At 35.6% G+C, this 23472-nt stretch overlaps 2 long non-coding RNA genes across 4 annotated transcripts; both read right to left on the bottom strand.

The window, feature by feature from the left end:
• Window positions 1-47: 47 nt before the first annotated feature.
• On the bottom strand, window positions 48-9060 carry LOC147401935 (uncharacterized). 2 transcript variants are annotated; one of them, XR_015178235.1, is made up of 5 exons: window positions 8933-9060; window positions 3451-3641; window positions 2948-3320; window positions 1133-2313; window positions 48-185 (listed from the first exon to the last, which is right to left on the bottom strand). It is a non-coding gene; the product is annotated as an uncharacterized LOC147401935 (long non-coding RNA). The 2 variants fall into 2 exon arrangements; XR_015178236.1 differs by having other exon boundaries at window positions 3451-3905; window positions 8933-9047.
• A 9030-nt stretch (window positions 9061-18090) lies between these two features.
• Window positions 18091-20188, bottom strand: LOC147401934 (uncharacterized). Of its 2 annotated transcripts, XR_015178234.1 has the most exons (6): window positions 19849-20188; window positions 19670-19755; window positions 19529-19570; window positions 19236-19414; window positions 18913-19002; window positions 18091-18206 (listed from the first exon to the last, which is right to left on the bottom strand). It is a non-coding gene; the product is annotated as an uncharacterized LOC147401934 (long non-coding RNA). The 2 variants fall into 2 exon arrangements; XR_015178233.1 differs by lacking the exon at window positions 18091-18206 and having other exon boundaries at window positions 18243-19002.
• Between the last annotated feature and the right edge of the window lie 3284 nt (window positions 20189-23472).

Genomic DNA, 23472 nt, shown 5'->3' with positions numbered 1-23472 from the left:
TGCTAGACTTTTTCTACTCCGAGGCTCTTGATAGAATGAGGAGCATGTGTACCTCATTGTTGTGGTGTTCAACTTCCACGGGGTACTTCCTTAGCTCTGTATTGGTCTCGATCCCTAATGCAGCGAGTCGACGGTTTGGGCATGAGTGGTTGGGTGGAAACGATTTGAATCACAACCGATTGGACCTGTTTTACACACTTCTCTGTGTTCTTAGTTTTCTCAATTTGCTTAACTATATGTATTGGGCTAAGCGATACTAGACATGGGAAAATTGACTTTGAGAATTGCACTTTGGTTATGTTTGTACCATGTGCTACATTTTCTCAGTTGTGTAGACAAGAAGCTTATGTTAAACCTTGTGAATGTTTGAACCAATTACTTCAAATAAGCTAAAACATAACTAAGCCGGGTTTAGTGATTATGTAGGTTTCATTGGCACAGCTCTACTTTCAATAGAAGTACTTCTGTGGAATCATTTTTATAAGCCCAATCAAGTAGGAGTAAGCCCAATCCAAATGAACCTGACAAATTTGATGCACATCCAGATTGGGTGAGTTCTAGTTGAGGACCTAAAATATTTTTAAAAAAAGAATACCCTATAGCGATAGTCGGCAACCGTAGCCTTTAAAAGATATTTTTTAATAAAATACCCTATAGCGACGGCCAATAGCCACTGTCGCTATAAGTCCATAGGGTTTTCCTCTATAGAGACGGTCAGCGACCGTCACTATATCCTAAATTCTATGATTTTTAACCGTCGATTATTTTTTCGACAGGGCAAAATTCGACGGACCAATTCGACGGTTTTGGACTGTCGAATTTTGAAAATTTTCACATAGTGCACCCACTTTCTCATATTGATTCTTGACACAGTTGAAATCCCTCATGAGAATCCAAGGCATTCTCATTACAAGAGAGGTGTCATCTGATTAGTTTTACTAACGGGGATAACGCTTACAATGTTTGGGTCCCAAAAAACCCAAATCCTGCCATTGATGGCCTTATCGTAGTTATCAATCGTTCGCCATGAGGGGCAAACTTTCTTCATGATTTTATTGACATTCTAGCTACTAACTTTGATTTTAATTAGGCTAATAATGGCTAACTTCTTCTCCATAATGAAGTTCCTCACCTCATTGTGTTTTGCATGATCGTTTAGACCCTTAACATTCCAAGAGGCAAAATTCATTGGGAGCTAGGTGGTTTCCCCCTCCCTCCTATAGCAGTGTCTGCATTAGGCTCTGAATAAGTCCATTAGTCAATGTCTCCCTCTGTTCTAGCATACACCTTCTCCTTGTTAGTCTTTGGGTAGGCTTTCCCTTTGATGCCTTCAATCCTTGAGATTGGTTGAATGCACTCTATTTTCATACCTGGGTTGGCTTCACTAAGGGCCTGGAACCTATTAGTAAGAGAGCCATTCTTGTTATTTTTCTTCCTCTTCTTAGGGGGTCTAGAGCTCCCTCCTCCTCCTGTAGAGCTCCTTGAGGGGAATTGAGTATGGGGTAATTTTAGAAACCTGAACATTGGCTTTAAATACTGGGGGCACAGAGCGCTCCCCCTCTTCCACAAAGTTGTTCCATTCCATAGCCTCTTCCTCGGAGTCTTCATTAGCTTCTATGGGGTCCACTGATGTGGTGTTATTCTCAATGGTCCATGGGGTTTCTTTGATCATGATTCCAACAACTGCATTGGACCTTCTTTTCTAATAGCTGACTTGCTTCCAATCACTTGAACCTGGTTCAACAATGGTGGCCTCCTCTTGGTTGTTCTTTTCGGCTATGCACTCCCTTGGGGATTTCTTCTTTTGCTCAACAAGCATCGAATTCCTAGCACTGGGGCAGTTGGAGTTTGAGTGGTAATGCAAGAGCTGCACCTTGGGGGATACCTATTCTACCCTCGCATCAACATGAATATCCTTGTTGATCCTCACTTCGAGGATTCTAAGGAGGTCTGAGTCAGCCATGATCTCCACACAAATTCTGGCAAATGAGAGCCTACTACCTTCCTCAATGGCATTGTCCATGTACAATGGCCTCCCAACACCACTAGCAACATAACCAAGACCTCTAGGGGTCCGCAAGTGTTTAGGAAGGTTGAAGAGCTTGATCCACAGGGGGATGGAGGCTAATTTTCTCTTTTCTGATTCTACTAGAGGATCCCAACGCTTGAGTACCATAAGTTTCCCTCCAACAAACCGGGGGCCTTTCTCAAGAACATCATGGATGTCCTCTTCTTCTCCAAATTTGAAAAAGAAGAGTGTGTTGTCATCTGAGAAAATCACCTGGGAGTCTTTCACTTTCCACAAGGAGGTCACTGCATTTTTCATCAATAAGAAAGGTAGTTTAGCATTGAAAAAATGTCCTACCAAGTAGCTGTCTCATGTAGAGATTCCTTCTTCTAAAACATCTTCAAGGCAATCAATTAGCACATCCTTGCCATTTTTGGTGGGCTCGAAGAAAGGTATCTTGGTTAAACTCTTTGTCAAAGTTGTCGAGACAAACAATTTTGCCCAAGGTTTGGAAGTCTCCACCTTTTCTAGTCCCTATCCCATTGGTTCTCTCTATTGTGGCTGACCCTCTGCCTTTATGGAAGTTAGTAATGGGTTTACCAACATACCCTTGGTTACCTCCCCTTAAATAAAACTGATAAAATGAACAGTATGCCATTTGGTAATTTTTCAATTTTACCATACTAATTTGGTAATTCTCCCTTAAGTAAAACTAATAAAAACTGTGAATTACTTTTACCCAATCATGTAAGGATCAATCAGAAATTGGAAAAGATAGAGATAAGTTAAGATAAGAGGGTAATGCCATGTAGGGCTTACACCCATAGCTAACTTGGTTTGCACATTGCAAAGCAACTCAATCTGACATCATGGGTTCAAGTCCAGTTTACCCATAAAAAAAAGGAGAAACAAAAAGTAAAGAATAAGGAAGAAAATTACCCAAGAAACTAAATTTTGTTCTTCAATTGGCCTCCTGAAGTCGATGGCCCTTCGCCCTGTGATTAGCTCTAGTAAAACAACTCCAAAACTATAAATATCCGATTTGAAGGTCAGCTGACCTTTTCTTGCATACTCCCTGGCACTATTGATTTATCCCCAGTAGGACCAAGCTTGGCAAGCCCAAAATTGGAGACTTTTGGATTGAACCCTTTGTCCAACAAAATGTTTGACGATTTCACATCACGATGTATAACAGGGGGATTGGCCTTGTCATGCAAATATTCCAAACCGTAAGCTGCTCCTGCTGCTATCTTCATTCTTGTGTACCAGCCTATCGGCTTCTGGCCCAGTGAAAGATCTACAAACAAATATGCTACACATAGAAATATGTTACACATATTGAATTATTCCAAATTCAGAGGAAGATTATTATTTTAAATGTTTATTTTTTTTTCGGATAAAATTTCATGAAATTAGAAGATTTAGTAGAATTGATGACATACCAAGTAGATGATCTTCTAGAGACCCCAATGGCATATACTCATAAACCAAAAGCCTCTGATCTCCGTCAGCACAATATCCAATGACATTAACTAGATTTTGATGGTGAAGGAACCTTAGAAATAAAACCTCAATTAAGACAATCTCTTTTTGCTTGCAACCCTTCCCCGTAAAGTTGCTTAACAGCCACAAACTGATCATAATAATCCGAAATCAGTCCTAAGTTTCTTCAATTATTCCAAGAAGAAGAAAAAGCACTCAATTCATAGTAGTTAATTTAGTCCTCATTTATAGACTCTTCCAAAGCCACCAGCTCCCAATGGATATTCTGCTAAAAAATTCTTAGTTCTGGAGGCGAGCTCGTGAAAGGTGAATGTTTGTCCTTCAATTTTTCCATTATCATCTTTGGCTTCTTTTTTGATTTTGGTTTCGTGTGTGGTCTTCTGATTAGTATTCTCTACAAAAGAAATTGTGGATCATTAAATTTTTGAGCTATAGGAATTTTTTTTATTTTTATCATTCTTATTAATACATTTATTGATAATTCTGCCTGCTTGAACTTAATTTTTTTTATCAAATTAAGCTCATTCATAGCCAATGCCAATGAGAAAGATCATATCCAAGATCCTTAAAAACTTAAAAGAGTGAAACTTAAGGGATGGAAATGTTGGTTCACTCTAAGGCTATGTTAGGTAACACCTCTGAAGTCTGAAGTTTGGAAAGTAGAAATCAGCATTCACAAGTCTAAATTCTAACTATTTTTCTTTTTTAAATTCAATGAATCTTCATTGACTCGTCTGAGAAAACTCGGTCTCGTCGATGAACAAGAAATACCAAGATTTGAGACCATGGACATAACTTAGTATGCTTATGTATTAAATCTAAATGAAGAAATCATACTTTTCGCGTTGTCTTCTTGAACATTGTGATTGAGGTGAAGTCCACTGTTCATTCTTAACCTATTTGTATTGTGCTCCCCAACATTGTAGTTATTGCGGACAAATTCAGTGTTGGCCGTAAGTTTATATGTGTTTGGCTCCTGTGTATGATTGTGGCTCAAGCCTAATCCAGCACCGTTGGCGGTAGGATTAATATGTGTTGGGCTCGTGATGATCACTATGATGGTTCAAGCCAAATCCGCTGTTGGTCATAATTAAGATCATGTGTTGAGCTCATCCTGATTAGAGTGGTTCAAGCCAAATCCACTATTGGGCGGCGTGTACATGTTGATGAGCTCATCCTGATTAAGGTGGTTCAAGCCAAATCCACTATTGGTTGTTGGACGATCCATATTGTAGTTGATTGACTATTGCCAAATCTACTATTAAGTTTAATTAGGAGCTATTTCAGTTCCATATTTTTATAATTAAAATGGCCCAATCTGCATAGATGAACAAATTAAACATGCCTTAGAGGTTGAGAAAACTGAAAAAATTGAAGAGCGAAAAAAGGCTAAAATTTGAACAAAATTCATTCAACTGACTATGAATTTTTACGATCAAACAAAAAATATCACCCCCTCAAATCTCTCTCTATTTTACCAGTGGGGAAAAATTCACTCTTCTATAGAATCGTAAATGGTTTTCCTTTTTAATTTTAGTAATAGTTTTAAAAAATTCTGTTTCTAGAGAAATAAATTGTTTCCCACTTACGTAAAATATTTTAATTCTGAAACGGTAATATATCATTTTTGAAATAAAAATGATTAGTGCATCAATCGTGGAATTTTCAACTTTTTCTATATCGATTTGGTAGTTCCCTACTCCATTTTCTTTGCTAAGCGAGCACGGGTTTGGTGATCAGCAAATGTGAATCAATGAGGTTTGATATTTCTGAATCATGGGATCAACAGTACTCGTCAAGCCTTTACCAACTTAGCTAACAATCCAAATAACAACAGTTCCTAATTATTATAAGGTTCAAATAAAACATAAATTCCATTTAAGAGCATCAGAAATCATATCAACATATAATAATAATACACAATAAATTTGAACTGAAATTAAACCTTAAACATTGAAATTTAAAGATACCCTTAGATGAAATTTTAACTTATAAGATATTTAGAAGCAAAGATGTTGTTGGAAGAAGAGAGAGAACCTGTATTTTGGGTGGGAGAAATTAAAATTTATTTTCTTAAAGTCAACTCATGAGGAAAACTAATATGGACTTTGTCGAATCTACCTAGAAATTAAGTACTTGAAATTGATTGTTGGCTGATGGATTTAAAAATCTATTAAAGGTCCAGAGTTTTGTTGACTTTTTTGAGAAAATAAACTATTATGGACTTATACTTAGGATTTGATTGTTGCCTGATGGATTTAAAATCTATTAAAGATCTTGAGGAAAATAATTTTGCCCACATCCACCAATCTCGTGTATTGAATGGCATTTCTAATTTATAAAAGTATCCTTTTTAGTTAAAAAAAACTACCCTTGTATGCTTAGCGTTGCAAGCACCAAGGGATCTGTGAGCAAAAAAATGATTCGGCCTAGAGATTTGTGGAGTGCGATTTTAGTAACCCCCGCTTTAGAGACTCCACATGCCCATTGGTGCACAGATTTTCTCTAACACACACTGTGAATTTGTTCTTCCAAAACTAAACTCAATCGATCATTAATAGAAATTTAATGGTAACAAATAAGATTACAAAATCTTTAGGACTTTAAACGTGTTAAATCAGTTACTATTCTACAAAAATTACTTTTTTTTTTTTAATTTTAACAATTAAGTCTAAAAAAAAAATAATACTTAAAAAACTGTCGTTTCTTGCATCCAAAAAAAGAGAGCTGCTATTGGCACCCCAACTTTACATATTACACCCCAATTAAAAAATAATAATAATAAAGTAAATGATTGAGAATAAGTAAAAGTTGGAGTGCAAATATAAACTCTCTCTCTCCTAATTTTTTTATTTTCTTTTTTTACATGAAATTGTTTGAATGAGTACTATAATGTTTTTGTATTGTTGACATTATAATTTTAGCCAAAACTTTGTAATCATAATATTTAATATTAACAAAAAAAAAAAAAAAAAGACTCCAAGCTCCAACAAGTTCAACCAATTAATACTTAAAAAAATGTTGATTTTCTTAGTCCTTCAGGACTCATTTTAAAACTAGTATTAATTGTCCCTTATGTCGAGTCAAGTCGATAACTTTTGAGTTGACCTAGACAAATCAAATAAAAAAAATTAAATCTTGAAATAACATAAATAATAAAAATATTTATTTTTGTTCGATATATATATGTTTTGCTCAACTTGATGCATTTGAAATTGACTCATTATTTTTGGAGTAGGTTTAGTAAATTGATTCAATTAATGAATTTTCTTAAAGGATTAATGTAACTCTTGTTGTGCCAAAACCAACTTATAGTGACTATGGTTAATATTTATATTAAGGATTCAAAATTTATCCTCAAATTGTAAATAAATAAAAATTGACATTCGTACAATTACAATTAACAAAATCATAAACTTCACATTCATTACTTTTAAAAAAATGCGTATAAAAATAAAAAATGTATGGTCTACTAAAAAAATTGGGAAAAGATTTAGAGTTCCAACTTATGTAGGAAAACAATGACTATCCAGAAGATTGCGGACGATGAAGAGAGAGGTGAGAACAACGATTCAATTATTACTTTAAATTAGTATAATCATGAGGTTATTTTTGGAAAAATAGAAATCCAACATTTATTTATCACACACCAATTTCTTAATTATTTATCACACCCCAATTAAAGAGGAGAGAGAAAGAGTTCATATTTGCACCCCAACTTTTACTTATTATCAATCATTTCCTCTTTTTTTTAATTAGGGTGTAATAAGTAAAGTTGGGGCGTGAATAGCAGCTCTCTTTTTATGGATGCTAGAAACCATGATTTTTTTAGTATTAATTTATTTTTAAGAAGTAATTGTTAAAATCAAATTTTTTTTTTTTCGTATAGAGTTCTAAAGATTTTGTAATCTTATTTGTTACCCTTAAATTACTATTAATGATTGAAGTTGTTTTTTGAAAGAACAAAATCACAACGTGTGAGAGAAAATCTGTTAAATTTGTTATGCCACGTGAACCAATGGGTATGCGGGATCTCTAGAGTGGGGGTCGCCAAAATTGCACTCAGTTTATAGAGTTTGTTGGTGACGTGTACATACATCGGTGCTTCACATTTATTTTTTATTTTTTATTTTTTATTTTTTATTTTAATATAGAATAAGGCTGAAGTGACCTCAATATTTATTTTTATTTTTCTTCTATCGTTTTAGCAATAATTTTTTTGAATATTTTGGGGTTATTGGGCTCCCACATTACAGTTTCTAGCGGATAAAAGATTTGGTGTTAAAGAAAACAACAAATTACCTTTTGGAAGGTTAGGTTGGTACTTGGTGCGTATGCAAAATAGGAAGAGATGTAAAGCCCCTCTTGTCAGCTGGCGCCACGGCAAGGTAATTTATAGTGCATTTGCAACTTCACTAATCAATGGACGTAAGGCAACGTTCTCTTAGAGACATATGGCAGCAACAGCAACTGCTTGATAAAATCCGCTCATTGGGAAGTCCCCTTGAAGAAGTGGATCTGCCATCCGAGGGAACTTCCTTCGGTCCTTGAAAAATGGTCGTGTCTGTTTAACAATTGTAAATGACTTCAACCCAAGAAGGACTATTGAGGGCTGACTTCAACCCATAGCACGGGTGACTATTTCATGTGACAAATTAAAAGATGGATGGGAAACATTATTAGCATCTAAGAAAGTAGGAACATCTCCAACACTAGGTTCACTTGTAGAATTCCAATAATCTAGTGGTTGTGGTTCATTTGTGCTGGGCTGAATATTTCAATAGGTACAGAGTTGATGCGTGAGAGAAAGTTACACTCTAGAGAGAAGGTAAATCGTGGGTGAGGGGAACAAAGATAGATGACACAAACGACATCATCAAAGGATGGTCCTGATTTGTTGTTAAAATTGACCCCAAAAACCCAGTTAAAAATTGGGTCGTTTTTATTGGGGCAACTGATGAAATCTGTCGGTTAAAATTGACTGCTTATAGCAGTCATTTTGTCCGCAAAATCAGGGTCCTAGTTTCTTTATTATGACGTGGTGTTCCCTGTGCATCGAGTCCGGCCTGTATCTGGGCTTTGCTCAATCCATAGACCATGGTCTTGTCTAAGGACTAGTCCCGCAACGCCCACACATCACACACAGCGGGTAAGTGAAGGTGCACCCTTGCAGATGTCCCTGAGGAATTATTGCTCATTGAGCCAACCCCTCGGGGTATCTAATAAATTCTTTTTGAATCCTTTAGTATGGATCCTTTATCTTCAATCCCCAGCATTAAAAATCAAATCAAAAAGTCACTTCATCACCTTAACAATCATGGATATGAATTTGATAAAAGTCTAAAGAGTCGTGATAAATCAATGCACGGCAAGGTCACAAAGTCATTATCCAAGTCTAAAATCTAAATTAAGAAACCATACCTTCCATTCTCTATTGCTAATCTAAGTGATTTTGAGCAATTACACTGTTGGTCGACCTACGATTTTGAGCAAGTAGACTGTCGGCCCACCCATGATTTTGAGCAAGTAGACTGTCGGCCCACCCACGATTTTGTGCAAGTAGACTGTCAACCCGCCCACGATTTTGAGCAAGGAAACTGTAGAGCAACCCATGATTTTGAGCAACTACATTGTCGGCCCAACCACGATTTTGAGCAAGTAGACTGTCGGTCAACCCACGATTTTGAGCAAGTAAACTGTCGGGCAACCCACGATTTTGAGCAAGTAAACTGTCGGTCCACCCACGATTTTGAGCAAGTAGACTGTCGGGCAACCCACGATTTTGAGCAAGTAAACTGTCGGTCCACCCACGATTTTGAGCAAGTAAACTGTCGGTCCACCCACGATTTTGAGCAACTACATTGTCGGGCAACCCACGATTTTGAGCAAGTAAACTGTCGGTCCACCCACGATTTTGAGCAACTACATTGTCGGGCAACCCACGATTTTGAGCAAGTAGACTGTCGGTCCACCCACGATTTTGAGCAACTACATTGTCGGGCAACCCACGATTTTGAGCAACTACATTGTTGGTTGACCTACGATTTTGAGCAAGTAGACTGTTGGGCAACCCCCAATTTTGAGGAACAACATTGTTGGGCAACCCACGATTTTGAGCAACTACATTGTTGGTTGACCTACGATTTTGAGTAAGTAGATTGTTGGGCAACCTATGATTTTGAGCAAGTACACTGTTGGCTGACAACCCATCGTTGCTCTCGTTATGGCTCAACTCAACCATACGATTGAACGGATTACTTGGTATCCACCCCCAAAAACCCATATTGCAATAGATCAGGGTCAGCCAAATCTAATATTGGGGTTAATTAGAAGAGTGTACAGGTGGGAGATTCCTACACATTGTTCTCCTATATATATAAAACTTCCACTAGTTGAAGAAATTAAAATATATTTTCTCAAAGACCCATGAGGAGAATGAATAGGGAGTTTCTCGAAGCAACCAAGAAATTATGTATATACATTTATATGGTTGTGCTCCATATATATATATATATATATAACTTCGACTAGTTGAAGAAATTAAAATATATTTTCTCAAAGACCCAAGAGGAGAATGAACAGGGAGATTCTCAAAGCAACCAAGAAATTATATATATATTATATATATATCTATATATATATATATATATATATATATATATATATAGTTGTGGTCCATGGATCGTGTTCACATTGTTCTTCATGCATGTATACTCTCTCTCTCTCTCTTCTCTCTCTCTCTCTCTCTCTCTCTATATATATATATATATATATATATATATATATATATATAAAACTTCGACTAATTGAAGAAATTAAAATATATTTTCTCAAATACCCACGAGGAGAATGAATAGGGAGTTTCTCGAAGCAACCAAGAAATTATGCTAGAGAGACCTCAAGATTGTACCTCATATTGCACATCATGATCATGTGAAAGCCCATGTGTAGGACAATAAATCCTTTTTGACTGTTTCTCAGTGAAAAGCATCTATGATTCTTACAAACTTTTATATTAGGATGTGTCACTCCAGCATTATTCTATATAGGGAAATGTTCAGCACCCAACAATTTGCCCAACATGTTTTGTCCTACATGGGTTAGAAGTTTTGGAATGGGCTCATTTTTGGTGAGGATGATCTCTATACCCATTCCAAAACTTCTAATCCTATGTTTACAAGTTGAAAAATGGTGGACCGTCCATTTTTTTAAAACCATTTGTGATGGGGTTAGAAGTTTTGGAATGGGCTGATTTTTGGTGAGAATGATCTCCTCACCGTAGAGATCATCCTTACCAAAAATCAGCCCATTCCGAAACTTGTAACCCATGTAGGACAAAATATGTTGGGCAAAATGTTGGCGAATTCTTGGGTGCTGAACGAGACCCTTCTATATATATGTAGTCTTGATAATATGACTCGTCAGGTGGCATACACAAATGACTTCATGACATGGACAAGTTTGGGAATCGAAGATCTGTACGTGATCAGGGTCTAGAAAGTCGTTTCTAGAGCTCTAATTGCATAGACTTTATCAGTAAATTATACACTAAATCCTCTAATTGCATATAGTTTATTGTTAGTCCATAATTATTCGTATTTTTCATTTAATTATGTAATTCGGAACTAATTATTATTATTTACGTGTAACAAGAATTATTCGTGAAGTTTCAAAGTGAATCAAGAAAATCCGAAGTTACCTCGTAATCCAGGATCCAAAAGAAGACCGTGGACCAAAAGTCAAGTCAATTGACCAAAACTTTACGACGACGCCATGGTCAACGACGGCGGCGCGATCAACTAATAAGGTCAAGCCTCGAAATTTGTACTGAAGCTTGGCGATTGAAAGACATTCGTATTGAAGTAGGACTTTGATATTTTTGTAATCACAGAATGCTTCCGAAACCCTAATTACCCACGAAATCCTAATCTGGTCTCTCTATAAATAGAAGACTAGACCAAAAGGAATATTATCTTTGGAGGGATACCTCATCTCCCTGGAGATCAACTTCTGTTATTTTAATTTATGTTTTTATTTTCTATTTTTTAATTTTACGAAAGTTGTAAGGAGACTCTCTCGATTTCAAGTCAAGCAATAAAGATAATTTCTTTATCTCATCTCTCTTCTTTTTCCTTGTTTTCTTTACTTTATTTTTGCTTTATTGTTCTTGCGATGATTGTTGGCTAAATCTCCATTAGATCAGTTAAGGAAGTCGGAGCAAGATTTGTCAGTATTTTTATTGTTCTCGAAATTACTTCATAGTTTTATTGTGATAATGTTAGGTTTGTATTATTAGGTTAACTATTGAATGTTTCGCAAAGTTCTGATGTTTCTCTCTTTGATAAGTTCAAGAAGAATCATACTTTACAGAGAATAATCAATGTTTATCTAATAATCACGACTTGAATTATTGAGATAACGTAGGTTTTTATTATTAGGTTGAATATTAAATGTTTTTCATAATTTTGATGGTTTCTTTCTTTGATAAGTTCAAGAAGAACCATGCTTCACAGAGAACAATTAATTTTTATCTAATAATCTCTTCCTAAATTATTGTATACTTTTGATCTCGTTTATATTTTAACTGCTTGATTTTCCGATCCACAAACATTAGTTTTGTTTAGTGAATCGAGATAAAAAGAGAACTAGAATTCACTAATAAAACTTGTGAAGGTAGATCAAATTGATCTATACTTCTCTATCGTAATTTTTTAGTTTTTATTTCAGTAGTTTATTTTAGATAAATCCTCTCTCACAAACTGTTTTTAAATCGTTTGTTAAACTTGAATTGAATTGAAAGTAAAAATTCTTTGGATTAACGTTGTCTCTGTGGTTCGACCCCTTATTTACCAAGGTTTTCTTTTGTTATTTTATTTATCATCATGTATAGCTCGAACAAATTGGGGCCGCTGTTGGGGACAATGGTGTAATCCAATATTTTTTTTATCCGAAAATCTGATCTGGTTTTCTGTTAATCAAAATTTTTATTTCAGAAAAAAAAAATACTACTGGATTCCTGAAGTCAGCACGAATAAAACCCTAAAATTTGAGTCAATTTCATCAAAAAATTTTGCACCGCCTGGGTCAACTGTGGCGCTACGGTCAAACCTCGAGATTCGCACTTCAAAATTTTGTAGAATTTTTCTTCAGACTTTTGGATTTCAATGAACATATAATTTTTCTGGAATTCTTATTTTGATTTGTCTTCTGTTTTTAGCCGAAGGATTCGACGAGGAGCAACGTGAGTGGAAAATTTTATTCCACCACCCGGATCCGATTCTTTGACGAAGAACATGAATTTTTTTTATTTTAAGTAGAATTACAGTAGGATTTTCTTTTTAGAAGTTTTAATTAATTTATTTATTTTAATTATTCCAAGAAGGCTCGGATTGTAATAGAATTAAGGGAGGACGATAGTGGGACGTAAATGTTTCGGCTCCTCGGGTTCATACATCGAGTTTGGTGTCGATGACCCGAGTCGACTAAACTCGATCAATGCCCGTCTAGAATGGGAGGTAAAACTCTAAACCCCCACGCATCCTTGCCAGTGGGTTTCTGTAATGAATTTGAGTAAGTTAATTACACACGTCAGATTACACAATAGTAAAAAGGGCACCCTTACGAAGATGACACAAACAATATAAGAATCGGATTTCATCACCGCATTCTTGCCCTATTAGGAAATTAATTCATACAAGCCTAAATTTAATTAAAATCTGATTAGACTTGACCATAGGTCACATCGAACTCAATAGGCAAAGCTAGCCTGAGTTGCACCAATTGCACTTCTTGATCAAAGTCACTGTCTAAGCGAAATCCTGCCCCGCTGTACCCTACTATACGAGGGGGATAGACTACGTCTATTCTAGACGAAGAAGTGATTTAAGAGTGTCATTTCTCAGCATTGCTCGCCACATCCCATCTGGGGATTAAACTGGCTGATTTCTGAAAGCGCCCTCGATCCGCAGGGTGCGCGGATCCGCTTTTGACCTTCGAGGTTTGGGAGTCGTCACCTAGTTATTACGGTCTAGGAACCAAATTTTGACTCTAAAAGGCAAATATACTAATCTACGAAGAAAAACTGAATCCGGGGATCACATTACGGGGTTGGAAGGTGTTAGGCACCAACCCCGCCCGGCCAATGCCGGTCTCTACTTAACCCAAATAAGTCTACATTGCTAACAACAACCTAGATAGAAAAAGAAAGGAAATAAAATAAAATAGACTTTACCTTTGAACGCAACGGTTCTATTCCCTCAGATCTGACAAAAATAGCTCCTTGTACCGTTCTCTTTACTTCGTTATGTCTCCGGATCTAATTTCAGATCTCCGAGGCAAGGTATCTCTTCTTTAGATCTGGATTCTTCGAATTTTGTTGTCGATTTTGGGGTGTTTTTGAAAGGCTTTTAGGTGTTTTTTAAGTTAAAATCGAAGAAGGGATATTAGGTAAGGAGTTGGGGCTCCAAAACTCGGGTTTATGGGAGGCTAGGGGGCTTTTAGACCTACTTCTCTTAGGGTTTATGATTTGATACGAAAATAGGGTGTGAGCACCTCTATTTATAGATTTTTTAGGGGTTGATTTTGATAGAGTTAGTGTTTAATTAGAATTTTTTAATTAGAGTTGTGTTTTAGTTAGAATTGTTTTAGGTAGAATTATGTTTTAATTAGAATTATTTTAGGTAGAATTATTTTTTAGTTAGAACTCTATTAGATAGAGTTATTATTTAATTAGAATTCTATTATGATTTTGACTTTTGGCCTTATTTGATTGACTTTTAATATTTTGACTTTAGTCTTAATTGATTGACTTTTAATATCTTTGACTTCAGTCTTGCTTAATTGACTTTAATTTTGACCTTAGTCTCACTTGATTGACTTTAATACCTTGACCTTAGTCTTGCTTGATTGACTTTAAATTTTTGGAGAACCCTCCTCTATTATATCTTTAATTCTTTGGACCCCCAAATGGAGGGGTCCTTAAAGAAATATCTCACGAACCCTCAACAATTTTCCATGAGAGCTCGATTGATCGATTTTTTAGTTTAAAATTTTAAATTAATTTCATTAATATTTCACTTTAATTATTTAATGTTTTATTTATTAATTTCAAAATTTTTAATTATGAAATTACCGTTTTGCCCCCAGAGAGGATTTTTCACATTTTAAGTCAGTTTTTAATGTTCTAAGATGTTTTAGAATCGATTTTTCGTAAGGAATTCAATGGAAATATTAGTTTGTGTCATTTATGAAATTTTTTGTGTGAAATGGTTGTGAACTTTATGAGGGGCATTTTCGTAATTTCGTCAAATTCTGTTAAAATTGGTGAAATGATTTATTTGATTTCGATTTATTGTTTTATGTGTTTGAATGGGTTTTCCTAATCGTAACGTAGGCTCTAGGGTTATTTTAAGGTTAGGAGTATTTTGATAATTTGATCATTTTTTAATGATTTTTATCGTGAAACTTCTTTTTGTTTGCAAGATGATGATTTCTATGTTTCTGGAATCGTATTTTCCTAGCGTAGCGTGGTTTCTACAGTTTTGTCAGTTCGAGATACCTTATCCAGATTTCTGAAACATATCTGGTAACAAAATAAAGCATTGGAATAAGCATCCATCATTGGGAACCGTTACGATCAGGTTGACGAGTCGATTAATCAGGCGGATGCAAAAATGAGGTGTCTACAATTTCGATTTCAGATAATTGGGTAGGAAGCTCATACTATCCCTTTGAAACAGTTAGGAGCTGTCTAGTCTAATAGGAACCCATCAAGCATGTGTGAAATTCCTCCCTATTATCTGTGTTCATCATTAGTGCATGTTAGGTAGAAGATCCCCGAGATCACAAAATCTCATCCACTTTAAAGGATTAGAAGATAATTCGATTCCTCACCTATCTCTCAGTCACCCAAGATGGCTTAACCAATTGCCCCACCTCAAATGATCCAAGAAGATCAACGAACTCTTAAGGAGTTATTCGCACCCACTACAACCACTCCCCCTTCATGTATTACCTTGCCAACAACTAATGTGGTACAATTCGAAATTAGGGTAGCCACTATCAATATGCTCCCTAAGTTTCATGGGTTCGAGAGTGAACAACCCTACAACCATTTGAACAAATTTCTGATCATATGTCAAACCTTTCAAAATGGTCACCTTGATGATGAAAATGTCATGTTAAGGTTGTTCCCTCTATCTCTAGAAGATCATGCAGCAGCATGGTTGAACTCGATGCTCTCTAACTCGATCACAACTTGGGATGAGTTATCTCGTAAATTCGTAATTAAGTTCTTTCCAATGGCAAAAATAGAACAAATGAAAAATGCCATTAAAAACTTCAAGGGCAAACCCGATAAAGAATTTTTCCAAACCTGGGAAAGATTTAATAACCTGCTTGTAAAATGTCCATATCATGGGATTGATAAAGCCCAATTGGTCAATTTCTTCTATCGTAGTCTTATAACAGCCCAACGTATCCTTTTGGAGTCTATGCATAAAGGAAAATTCATGAATTAGACTCCAAATCAAGCTTACGATTTCCTCGTAAAACTTGCTGAAAGTACTCGAAACTGGAGCACCAATTTAGGAGACTCTGATAGAAGTGACTTTGGAACCAATAAACCAGGAATGTACGAGATCAAAAGTGATCCGGATCTCAAAAACATAATGATTACTCAGGTTAGTACTATGCAAAACTTAAATAAGAAATTTGATGCTTTTAGCATCAAAACTAACCACCAGGAGGTATATCATGCACTCTAAGTAAATTCAGAGATGTCTTTCGAATGTAACATATGCGAAACTTTTGACCACCGCACGGAGAATTGTCCTATGACCAACACAGAACAAGTCAATATTATTGGGTCATATAACACTTTTAGGAAACCCACTCCAAACTCGTGTAATCAAACTTACCACTCTGACAATAGGTTTCATCCCAACTTCTCCTATCATCAGAACATACCTATCCAATAGGGTGCTACTCTAGGTTTTCAAAAAGGCTATAATAGGCAATCTCAATCCAATGCTAATCTTTCTTTGGTTCCACAAGCATCTTACTCTTTACCCCATATGTTTGATTAAAGAGCGATTGTTGTCAATCCTATGATCTACTGTCTCCCCCAGTTGCACAAAAAAACTCTGCATTAGAAACAATGGTGATAGAGATGTTCAAGCAACAACAAAAATTCATGCAAGATCAGGATCAAAGGAATCAAAGGCATGAACAATCAATTAAAAATCGTGAGGTTCAACTAAGCCAATTATCTCTCTCTCTTGAGGAGAGAAACAAATGATATTTTCCTAGTCAAACTGTGCCTAACCCAAGAGAGACTGTCCCAAAAAGATAGTATGAGATAGCAAGTCAACCTGGTTCCTCTAATGACTTTGTTTAAGCAGTCCACACACTACGTTCTGGTAAGTTAATGGATAATCAAGTGCTGAAACCCAATGAGGTTACAATTCCAACAAAAACAATGATAGAAGTCCAACTAGGTCAGCTCATTGTGCCTTTAGAAAAAATAAAGAATGATCAATTTTCAAATGAGATAGTCCTCGAGAGTCAAGTTGTGTTTCAAATTCCCAATGAACAGGTTGATTGTACAAATTTGACCAAGGAAATTGATTTACCATCAGATGAGCTTATTGTTCAGGAAGAGCCAAGGATGAACTCTAATTTGTTAGTCACACAAATTCCAACCACCACCAATCCAACTTTGTATCCCATCCAACTTATCATTTTACAAGATTGTAAAAATCCTCCACTACGTCATAAAGCATAATAAACGACTGTCCCTATAGTCGCAAAAAAGGTCGTTTTAAAAGAAGTGATTTTTTTAAAAACGACTATCCAAAACAGTCGGAGGACAGTCAGAAAAAACGACTGTAAAATAAGGATATAGCGACGGTCGGCGACTGTCGCTATAGGGTATTTTTTTTTTTTTTTTTTAAATTTATTTTACACCTGCCCCCCTCACATGTTGCTGAATATTGGAGATACCCCTATGTTTTGATATTGATGACCTAGACCCCAACTAACAACATGAAAAGACCCACATACCCCTCGTCTTCAACTTTCATAAGTCTAACTATTTTCAGAACCACCTGTTGTAAATTATCTAATTTTAGAAGATAAAATCAAACAATACAAGCCAAAGAACTCACTTGATATAGTATATATGGTCAAGATCAAACAATATATGAGCCAAGGTGGGGGGCCTATCAACTTTTCCCTAAATACAAGCCAAAGAACTCACTTGATATTTTTCTCTGTACACATTGGCAGCTGATGAGTGTGCTAGCAAACTATGATGCATTCCTATGTGGGGGTCCACAGAGTCATTGTCAGGCCTGCAGCCGAGATAGCCAGCCCGATGTGAGCAAATCGAAGGTGGAAATGTTGGGTCGCCAATGGTTGATAAAAACACAGCATTGGGCTCATTGATAGTGGTCCAGTGGGAGACCCTGTCACCAAACTCTATAAAATACACATCTGCATATTCTGTAAAATCCCCATTGAACCAGAAAACAAACCCAACCCATGTCACATGAAATCTTATGTGCAAACAATAAAAGAGATACTACAAAGGAAAGGGTGTAAAATTACATTATTTTGGAGCTCAGCCATCCTCCATATTCATCTTCAAGTATTTGAGGGTGGTCCAAGTGGAAGATAGTAACATGTGGTTCAACTCCTACAAGTTCCAATAAATTGAAAATGCAGTCAATAATAAAGGCCTCTCATGGTTTTAAAACTTGTGCTTTGACGTCTCGTCCATGAATGAGATTGAGTTGTCCGATTTATTTGAATCGTTTGATTCAACAATGAGATAAAATGGAATGACTAACTTTTGAGAAATGTCTCGTTCGTGGACGATATCACTCAATCATATAGCTCGGCAGAAGCCCATATGTCAAGATGGATCCATCCCTTTAAGAGCAAGAAAATGGATTGGCCTATAGATTTTGTGCTAGTTGACTTAATCAAAAACTCCTTATACTTGAGCTTCTTCTTAACTCAATAACTTCTGTGGCCAATGTAAATAAAGGCCCTATCCATCAAAATTTTAATTGTCATCAACAGAGTTTTGTATCATTAAGTGAATAAATAAACAGAAACAAAAGTAAAAAAACTTCATAAGAAACTAAATAAGTGACAACCTGTCATGAACAATTTTGTCAAATTTATTGGCATTCATTTGAATTGCTCACCGAGCAAGGGCAGCGAATCAAGATACATTCTATCCATTATTTCAACAGTACACGGTTAATTGTCAAATGTAACCTACCATTACTCATTACTAAGCAAAACATATGCAATAACCACGTGTGATGCAAATAATACAAGTTCACATAATTAACTGAACCCAATTAGAAAACTCTGAAAATTAGTAAACTCACCGCTGAGGTCTGGAGACTTTTCTGGAGGCGGGAAGAAAAGCAGAGGAGTTGTGGAGTCCCAAGAATTCAGAGTCCCTTGCCCACATTGGCCTGCCCACACACCACACCATTAAAGACTAAACAAAACACACATCACCTATAATCATACATTACTAACTAGGATACTAAAAAAATGGATAAAAACATGAAATTTATAATCCTATCAAAAATGAATTACAATTTAAAATGTTCTAAACATTGAACCCACCACAAAATGAAAATTCAATTGCTCATAAACAAAGAGTATAGCACAAGAATAACAAGAGACAGGTAAAGAAAATTACTCATCCAATTCAACACCAGACATTGGCATCCATAGCTTCTATTGAGGATGATTTGTTGGCTTTCTTCCTTTTCTTCTTTTCTGCCTCTGTAGCTTTGCATTGAGTATTCCTGTGTGTGCGTGTGTGTGTGTGAGAGAGAACCTTGTGAACTGCCCCTAATTGGACAACACCTTCTCTAACTGCAATCAAACCTATAGTCTGTAGGATTAGACAAACAAATGAGGGGATGAATTCTTAAATCTCATAAGTTTGCATGATAATTGCAAAGAGAGAATTTATGTTTGTATATGAACCTTTATACCAGACTGAAACTAAGCTTCCCATGTCCTTGGATGCTGAAAATTAACAGGACAAAATAAGTATAGATTCTCAATAATTAAATTTGAAACATAAAAAATCACAAACTTATGTTCATATAGCTAAGACTTGCTTACTATGTCTCCTGTGTTATGCCATGCAAACAAGAAATTCCTTATATATCCATTTATGATTATGATCTGCAGCCACTTTTCCAATCAAGCTGCCCACAAAATCCATATCAAATATTTTGTTTTTGAAACCAAACCAATATATACTGATATTGTGTGGAGAGAAGGAAGAATCAGTGTATCACCTATTTTTCTCTTGCCCATTCATAGTGAAGATTTGGAAGCTCTTTAGTGCAGCCATCTTGAATTCAGGGAGCCCACGTTTATCCTTCAATGATGTTGTTCGTTGGGGTCATTCCTGTGAAGGTTGCATGCTAGAGAAGGTTGGAACTGCACCACAAGAACCACTTACATGGACTAGACGCCTCGGAAATGCTCTTCCATGCCCATTAGTTTGTCTGTCAAGATGCAATTTTCCCTCTTTCCAGGCAGATATTGTGTGGGTCTCAAGTTCTTCCTCCGTCAGATTTGAACCATGATTCCCAAGCTGCAATTCAAGATGGCTGCACTAAAGTGGGGGTTAAGTAGCTTGCTTTTCATGTTTTGGGAATTAAAATGAATAATGAGCTGGAATGAGAATTTTGTTCAAAGTTGATCACATTTTGGGTAATTCTCAAAAAGAAAAAAAAAATTCAACTAATCCAACGTATTGTCCATTTTTGTAATTTTTCATGCTCGATTATGTAAGTTGTGAGAAGTTCATATCCAATTCTGTATTTCCCTCATCATTCATCATTGGAGTAAATTTTCAAAAAATAATAAGCAATTTGAAAAGAAATCTAACACACATCATAATCAATAACTCTTATCAAATCAAGAAAAAAATCCACAAACAATTATCAAGGATTTATCACATTATTTACTAATCCAAAACTATAATTATCAAGGAATCGTAGATCTTTACGCCTCGGTATACACAGTTCCAATGGGACACACATTTTTATGGGAAAGTGCAGTTTTGTATCCTGAGACATACAGATCTATGGTTCCAAAATTTGTCACGTCAGGAAAGTCAATTGAGTGTGCCACGTGGGGTAGTCTGATTATCAAGATTCTTATAATTTATGACCATCTATATGACTTATTATTCTGGCTTCCAAGAGTTGAGTTGGGGAGTTTCTGAATATCTCCAATTTAATTTCATCAATACTTGAGGATATCTATCACCCTTGACATCAGCATCAACGCTGCGGACATCAAGCTCACTCCTCTCCTCTGGAGTGAGTTTGATCTATGCAGCGGTGATGTTATTCTCAAGGTTTTCGAGTTTAGTGGTTCCCGGAATCGGGCACACATTGCTTCCTTGCTGATGAACCCAAGCGAGCGCTATCTGCGCTGGTGTGCACCCTTTCTTCTTTGCTATTTCTTTCACACTTCCATACAACACTGCACTTTGGTTTGTGTTCCCATCTTGGAACCTTGGTGACCATTGTGGTTAAAAGTAGGTATTAATCTTTAAGCTTCAAGCAAAAATAAAAAATAAATATAAGAATAATTATAAATGCACACGGTTGGGTATGCGGCTGATATGGCAAGGGCATAAAATCACACATCTTTTTCTTGTGTATCCCGATGAAAAATATCTATGATTCTACGCCTTTGCCACGTCAGCCACATACCAAAACCGTGTGCATTCATGACGACTCTAAAAAAAATAAACGCCTAGAAACAATGTTTTAAAAACTGAACCAATAATCAAACATAAAATTTGTTCAAATGGCGGTACTAGGGTTCGGGACCAATTTGTATTTATTGACTAATTTTTAAGATATAAAAATTATACTGAAAAAAAAAAAAAAAGAAGAAGAAGAAAATTTTTTTGGACTTTTTATCAATCAATTAAAAAACGTAAAAAGTATTAATGAATCTTTCTGTTTTCTTCAAATCTACAAGATTTTCAATTTCCTTTGTGGATAAACTCTTAATAAAAATGATATTTTTTAATAATAACCTTTAATTAACACTTTGCCGAGTAAGGAAAAGAGGCCTTATTAAGACTCATCCACGGAACCTCGAGATTGTTACAAATCTTAAGATTCTGTTTTGACGGTGGATAAGCCTTGGTAAGGTCTTTTTTTCCCTTTTTAAGTTAGTAAGGTTAGTCGGACTCATAATCTCTTAAATATCAAGAATTGATTCAAGAATGGAGTACTTAAATATCAAGAATCGATTCATGAGAACCGAAACATTGGTTTTGAAAAAAACCAATGAGTCTTTATAAGATGCTGGTTCAAAAAGAACCAAACTGATTATTTTTAAAAATCTGGTCGGACCTGATCAGACCATCAGTCCGATCCGGTTTTAAAAACACAGAAAAAAAAAAATGAAAACTTGGAAATTAAAGGAAAAAAAAGTGGTTTTATGAAAATAGAAATGAACTTCATACATACAAATCACAGAATTTGATATGAAAAAAGTTACAACAATGGGTAAATGCAAAAAAAATTCACATTACCCATTTTCGTGAGCGTAAATTATTTATAAAGATGGGTAAAGCAAACAATTGGCCACAATTTCTTTTGGGACTTGAAACTCATATGGACAGTTAAGAAATTGTGCCAAAAAACTACTAATTAAATAACCACAAAAGTAGTTGTTAGTTGTGGGAGCGTTCGAAGGCCCTAAAAAGAGCCAAACATGGTGTCAAATATTTTTCAAAACATGGACTAGAAGTTTGGGAATGAGCTGATTTTTTGTGAGGATAATCTCTATGGTGAAGAGATCACCCTCACAAAAAATCAGCTCATTCCAAAACTTCTAACCCTAAATTACAAATTAAAGAATTATGGTCCGTTAATTATTTATAACCACTTTTGATGGGATTAGAAGTTTCAGAATGAGCTGATTTTTTATTTTATTTTATGAAGATGATCTCCTCACCATAAAGATCATCCTCATAAAAAATCAGTCAAGTCCAAAACTTCTAACCTATATATCGAAAAATGTTAAACTTTCTTTAGGGTCTCTGAATGCTCTCGTTAGTCTTAAGCTTCTTGGAAAGTACCATGTAAAATTAACACTTATAAAATGATTTAAAAAAAAAATTTGTTTTATGAAAATGGATATCAACTTTATAAAAGAATTGGAATCAGCTATGGAAAATAATTACCAAAATGGGTATAGAGCTATTTTTAGAAATAACTAATTTTTAGTGTGAACAATTGGCTGCTTTTTTTTAACTTGAAATATGGTTCTTCGTGATCATATCCTTTTCTTAGTGGTGTCACTCCCACTCTCAAATCTAGTTTTAGAGCTTTGGGAACAAATTCTTCTTCAGTTCATGTTCTCAAAATACAGGAATCCACTCTAAAAATATTGAAAATCTACTCGCATAAAGAATCTCATTTCATCCATCACATTAAACTTTTTTTTCTTTCTTATAGTTATAATCATGTATGATGTATGTCCTCAAAAACAAATATTGTAGCGAAATATAGTGTTGAGTATTATAATTAGAGACAACAATAGTGTAATGAACCTTGAGGGGGTAGCTCAATGGTAATTTCGGATCCAATAAGCAATGGGAGTTCATAAGTTGTGAGTTCGATACCCAGTATGAGCAATATTTCCTCGGGGCCACCAGTGAAGGCACATCCTCATTTACTCAGTGCGTGCGATGTGCGGATGTTGCACGTGCCCGAGGGAAGGATCCATATGTCTTGGCACTAGCTATTCCAATCCCCCTAATCTAACATAAGTTCGGACACCCCTATCATTAAATAATAATAATAATAATAATAATGTAATGATTTAAAATTTTAAAATATTACTCTAATTATCAAATGCTACTAATAATATTGATCAAGAAC

The sequence above is a fragment of the Akebia trifoliata genome, chromosome 5 (assembly GCF_017979445.1).
Source record: "Akebia trifoliata isolate Shusen 1 chromosome 5, ASM1797944v1, whole genome shotgun sequence".
Taxonomy (NCBI): Eukaryota; Viridiplantae; Streptophyta; class Magnoliopsida; order Ranunculales; family Lardizabalaceae; genus Akebia; species Akebia trifoliata.
Note: the sequence above shows the minus strand (reverse complement) of the source record. Positions and strands in the feature narration are given on the sequence as shown.